A 4959-nucleotide genomic window follows, 5' to 3' on the forward strand; every position below is an offset into this window, starting at 1 on the left:
GCTGGATGCAAAGCAGAATAATCTAGCACAGACTAAAGGCTGGGGTGGAGTTTTATAGCAGGAAGACAAGTGCACATGAGACCAAAGACGCCATGTTGGAAAAGGGCAGTAATGCACAAAAGGTAAAAAATGTTCAGAGTCCTGACATTTGGCACCACCAGAAGTCTTCCTAGACTAAGCCGTCTTGCAATCATGGGAGAAGAGGTAAAGAACCCCAAGATCACTGTGGCTGAGCTCCAGAGATGCAGAAGGGACATGGGAGAAAATTCCACAAAGTCAACTATCACTGCAGCCCTCCACCAGTCGGGCCTTTATGGCAGAGTGGCCCAACGGAAGCCTCTCCTCAGTGAAAGACGTATGAAAGCCCGCATTGAGTTTGCTAAAATACACATGAAGGACTCCCAGACTATGAAAAAAACTATTCTCTGGTCTGATGAGATGAAGATGGACCTTTTTGGTAATAATTTTAAGCCGCATGTGTGTAGAAAACCAGGCACTGCTCATCACCTGCTCAATGCAACCCCAACAGTGAAACATGGTGGCGGCAGCATCATGCTATGGGAATGTTTTTCAGCTGCAGGGACAGGATGACTGGTTTCCATTGAAAGAAACATGAATGCGGCCAAGTACAGAGATATCCTGAATGAAAACCTCTTCCAGAGTGCTCGGGACCTCAGACTTGGCTATAGGTTCTCCTTTCAACAAGACAAAGACCCTAAGCACACAGCTAAAATAACAAAGGAGCGGCTTCAGAACAACTCTGTGACCATTCTTGACTGGCCCAGCCAGAGTCCTGACCAAAACCCAATTGAGCATCTCAGGAGAGACCTGAAAATGGCTGTCCACCAACGTTCACCATCCAACCTGACGGAACTGGAGAGGATCTGCAAGGAACAATGGCCGAGGATCCTCAAATCCAGGTGTGAAAAACTTGTTGCATCATTCCCAAGAAGACTCATGGCTGTACTAGCGCAAAAGTGTGCTTCTACTCAATGCTGAGCAAAGGGTCTGAATACTTATTTATGACCATGTGATATTTCAGTTTTTTTTTTTATATAAATTCGCACATATTTCAGCATTTCTGTTTTTTTAGTCAAGAAGGGGTGCACAGTGTACATTAATGAGAAAAAATACACTTTTTTGAATTTATCAAATGATTGCAATGAAACAAAGAGTGACAAATTTAAAGGGGTCCAAATACTTTCTGTACCCACTGTATATGCGTATATTTCTGTGTGTGCTACAGGTGTTGGTTTATAGCTTTTAGGTTTTAGTCTCCACTCATCACTTGTAAACTTCAGTACAATTACACATACTAACTTTTTCAGGTTTAGATGATTCTTTAATGAAAAAATAATTCCATCGTATATTATGTAAAAATCGTAATAAGTAGGGTTGAGCGACTTTCATTTTTTTAAGATCGAGTCGGGTTTTGTGAAACCCGACTTTGTCCAGAGTCGAGTCGAGTGCAGTCGGCCGATTATCGCTAAAAGTCGGGGATCGACCGAAACACAAAACCCAATGCAAGTCAATGGGGAAGCATAGTCGGCAGTGAGTGGAGGCCAGGAAAACACCTACAGTGGCCATTTTAATGCCAAAAACATCAATTCTTGTTTCTGAAGCTTGTCAATCTTAATTAACTTTATAATAATAGTTGGGCATTGGAACTTGGGGGTCATTTGGCAAAAGTTGTGGGGGGTAGGGCTGGTTCAAGGTTTTAGTGGGCCCAGGAATCGTGGACTACGTCACGGCGGTGGAGCAGGGAGAGGTAAGTATTTCAACATTGCAAGTGCTGTGATCCTGAGCAAGCAGGGGTTGCCCACTCGTTCGCATTGGCACTGGCACAGGGCCCCTCAAAGTACAGCGGTGTGTTTGCATGGCGGGGGCGCCTCCCACCAGCAGCGACACTTTTGCATACTCTGAGGGGCCCTGTGCCAGTGACGTCGCCAACGAGTATGCCCCCCCACCTGATGAAGGAACCTGCACTTTCATCTGCACCTTCCTCTTTGTCCCTGTGTAAGGTGGTATAACATGCGGGAAGGGGAACCTTACTTTCAGCAGGGTCAGATTCTGGCTGTGTAGAGTGCAAGGGGAATGTAGAGGTCTAGGTCAATGTACCAGCAGACTCATCTAGCAGTGGCTGGGCAATGGGCAGGATGAGGAGGAAACAGATATAGGGCCAAAGAATAAATTAGGCTAAATGCAGTTCAAAATTGGTAACAGGACTAAACAGGCGGCATTGCTTTGTTCAGTGGAGTAGCAAACCCAAGAGCAGCAGACACTGTTTTAAGGGCCCAACCATACTAGTAGGCCAAATGCAGTTTAATATCTGCTACTGTAGGCCAAAAGCCAGAAGGTTGAAGCTCAGCTGTATTCAGTTGAGGTCAACACCAGGGAGGGGCAGACACCGTTAGTAGGCCCGTAACCACCAATTTTTAAAAACACAGCACTTAATGAGAGCCAGAAGGTTGAAGCTCAGCTGTATTCAGTTGAGGTCAACAACAGGGAGGGGCAGACACCGTTAGTAGGCCGTAACCACCAATTTTTAAAAACACAGCACTTAATGAGAGCCAGAAGGTTGAAGCTCAGCTGTATTCAGTTGAGGTCAACACCAGGGAGGGGCAGACACCGTTAGTAGGCCGTAAACAAAGTTGAAGGTCAAATGCAGTTTTATATCTGATACTATAGGCCGAAAGCCAGAAGGTTGAAGCTCAGCTGTATTCAGTTGAGGGCAAACACCAGGGAGCAGCAAACAGAGCTATTAGGCCCTAACCAGCACTTAAAAAAAAAAATATATATATATATATATATATATATATATATATATATATATATATATATTAGAGCCAGAAGGTTGAAGCTCAGCTGTATTCAGTTGAGGTCAACACCAGGGAGGGGAAGACACCGTTAGTAGGCCCGTAACCACCAATTTTTAAAAACACAGCACTTATTGAGAGCCAGAAGGTTGAAGCTCAGCTGTATTCAGTTGAGGGCAAACACCAGGGAGGGGCAGACACCGTTAGTAGGCCCGTAACCACCAATTTTTAAAAACACAGCACTTAATGAGAGCCAGAAGGTTGAAGCTCAGCTGTATTCAGTTGAGGTCAACACCAGGGAGGGGCAGACACCGTTAGTAGGCCGTAAACAAAGTTGAAGGTCAAATGCAGTTTTATATCTGATACTATAGGCCGAAAGCCAGAAGGTTGAAGCTCAGCTGTATTCAGTTGAGGGCAAACACCAGGGAGCAGCAAACAGAGCTATTAGGCCCTAACCAGCACTTAAAAAAAAAAAAATATATATATATATATATATATATATATATATATATATATATATATATATTAGAGCCAGAAGGTTGAAGCTCAGCTGTATTCAGTTGAGGTCAACACCAGGGAGGGGAAGACACCGTTAGTAGGCCCGTAACCACCAATTTTTAAAAACACAGCACTTATTGAGAGCCAGAAGGTTGAAGCTCAGCTGTATTCAGTTGAGGGCAAACACCAGGGAGGGGCAGACACCGTTAGTAGGCCCGTAACCACCAATTTTTAAAAACACAGCACTTAATGAGAGCCAGAAGGTTGAAGCTCAGCTGTATTCAGTTGAGGGCAAACACCAGGGAGGGGCAGACACCGTTAGTAGGCCCGTAACCACCAATTTTTAAAAACACAGCGCTTAATGAGAGCGAGAAGGTTGAAGCTCAGCTGTATTCAGTTGAGGTCAACACCAGGGAGGGGCAGACACCGTTAGTAGGCCGTAACCAAAGTTGAAGGCCAAATGCAGTTTTATATCTGATTTTATAGGCCCGAAAGCCAGAAGGTTGAAGCTCAGATTTATTCATTTGAGGACAACTTGAATTAGGGACTGCAGACAGACTTAGCAGGCTGTCCCCTGTGTGGACGATGCATCCAATACATTAACCCATTGCGCCATAAAGGACACGTAACCTTCCGTGGCCATGCCTACAGGTCCATGCGTCTGTTGTCAGGTGTACCTTTGGACTCACAGAATGACAGAGTGCATGGACAATGCGGTCTTTTACATGCTGGTGGAGGGGTGGGATGGCTTTTCTCGCAAAAGAATTGTCAACTGGGTAGCTCATAGCATGGTACAGCGTAGTCCATCATGGCTTTAATATTAAATAAAAAAATAGGCTCTATGCACTGTAAAATAGGTTCCAGGGGTAAACAGGCAGCATTGGTGTGGTCAGTGGAGGAGGATTGCAAGGAGGCACCGCAGATAGGCTAACAAAGGCCTAAAATAACAAACAATAGGCTCATGGCAGTTTTAAATCGGTTACATGGATACCCAGGCAAGCAGCATTGTGGTCAGTGGAGGAGTAATGCAAGTAGGGACCGCAGACAGGCTATCAAAGGCCTAAAAAAACAAACAATAGGCTCATGGCAGTTTTAAATCAGTTACATGGATACACAGGCAGGCAGCATTGTGGTCAGTGGAGGAGTATTGCAAGGAGGGACTGCAGACAGGCTAACAAAGGCCTAAAATAACAAACAATAGGCTCATGGCAGTTTTAAATTGGTTACATGGATACACAGGCAGGCAGCATTGTGGTCAGTGGAGGAGTATTGCAAGGAGGGACCGCAGACAGGCTAACAAAGGCCTAAAATAACAAACAATAGGCTCATGGCAGTTATAAATCGGTTACATGGATATACAGGCAGGCAGCATTGTGGTCAGTGGAGGAGTAATGCAAGTAGGGACCGCAGACAGGCTATCAAAGGCCTAAAATAACAAAGAATAGGCTCATGGCAGTTTTAAATCGGTTACATGGATACACAGGCAGGCAGCATTGTGGTCAGTGGAGGAGTATTGCAAGGAGGGACCGCAGACAGGCTATCAAAGGCCTAAAATAACAAACACTAGGCTCATGGCAGTTTTAAATCGGTTACATGGATACACAGGCAGGCAGCATTGTGGTCAGTGGAGGAGTAATGCAAGTAG

General features: G+C 45.0%; 1 long non-coding RNA gene across 1 annotated transcript; it reads left to right on the forward strand.

Annotated features, from left to right (window-relative positions):
• The first annotated feature begins 2468 nt into the window (after nucleotides 1-2468).
• On the forward strand, nucleotides 2469-3589 carry LOC143810213 (uncharacterized). Its single transcript, XR_013222704.1, has 3 exons — nucleotides 2469-2703; nucleotides 2965-3202; nucleotides 3466-3589. It is a non-coding gene; the product is annotated as an uncharacterized LOC143810213 (long non-coding RNA).
• The last annotated feature ends 1370 nt before the right edge of the window (nucleotides 3590-4959 follow it).

Source organism: Ranitomeya variabilis, chromosome 2 (genome assembly GCF_051348905.1).
Source record: "Ranitomeya variabilis isolate aRanVar5 chromosome 2, aRanVar5.hap1, whole genome shotgun sequence".
NCBI classification, from domain to species: domain Eukaryota; kingdom Metazoa; phylum Chordata; class Amphibia; order Anura; family Dendrobatidae; genus Ranitomeya; species Ranitomeya variabilis.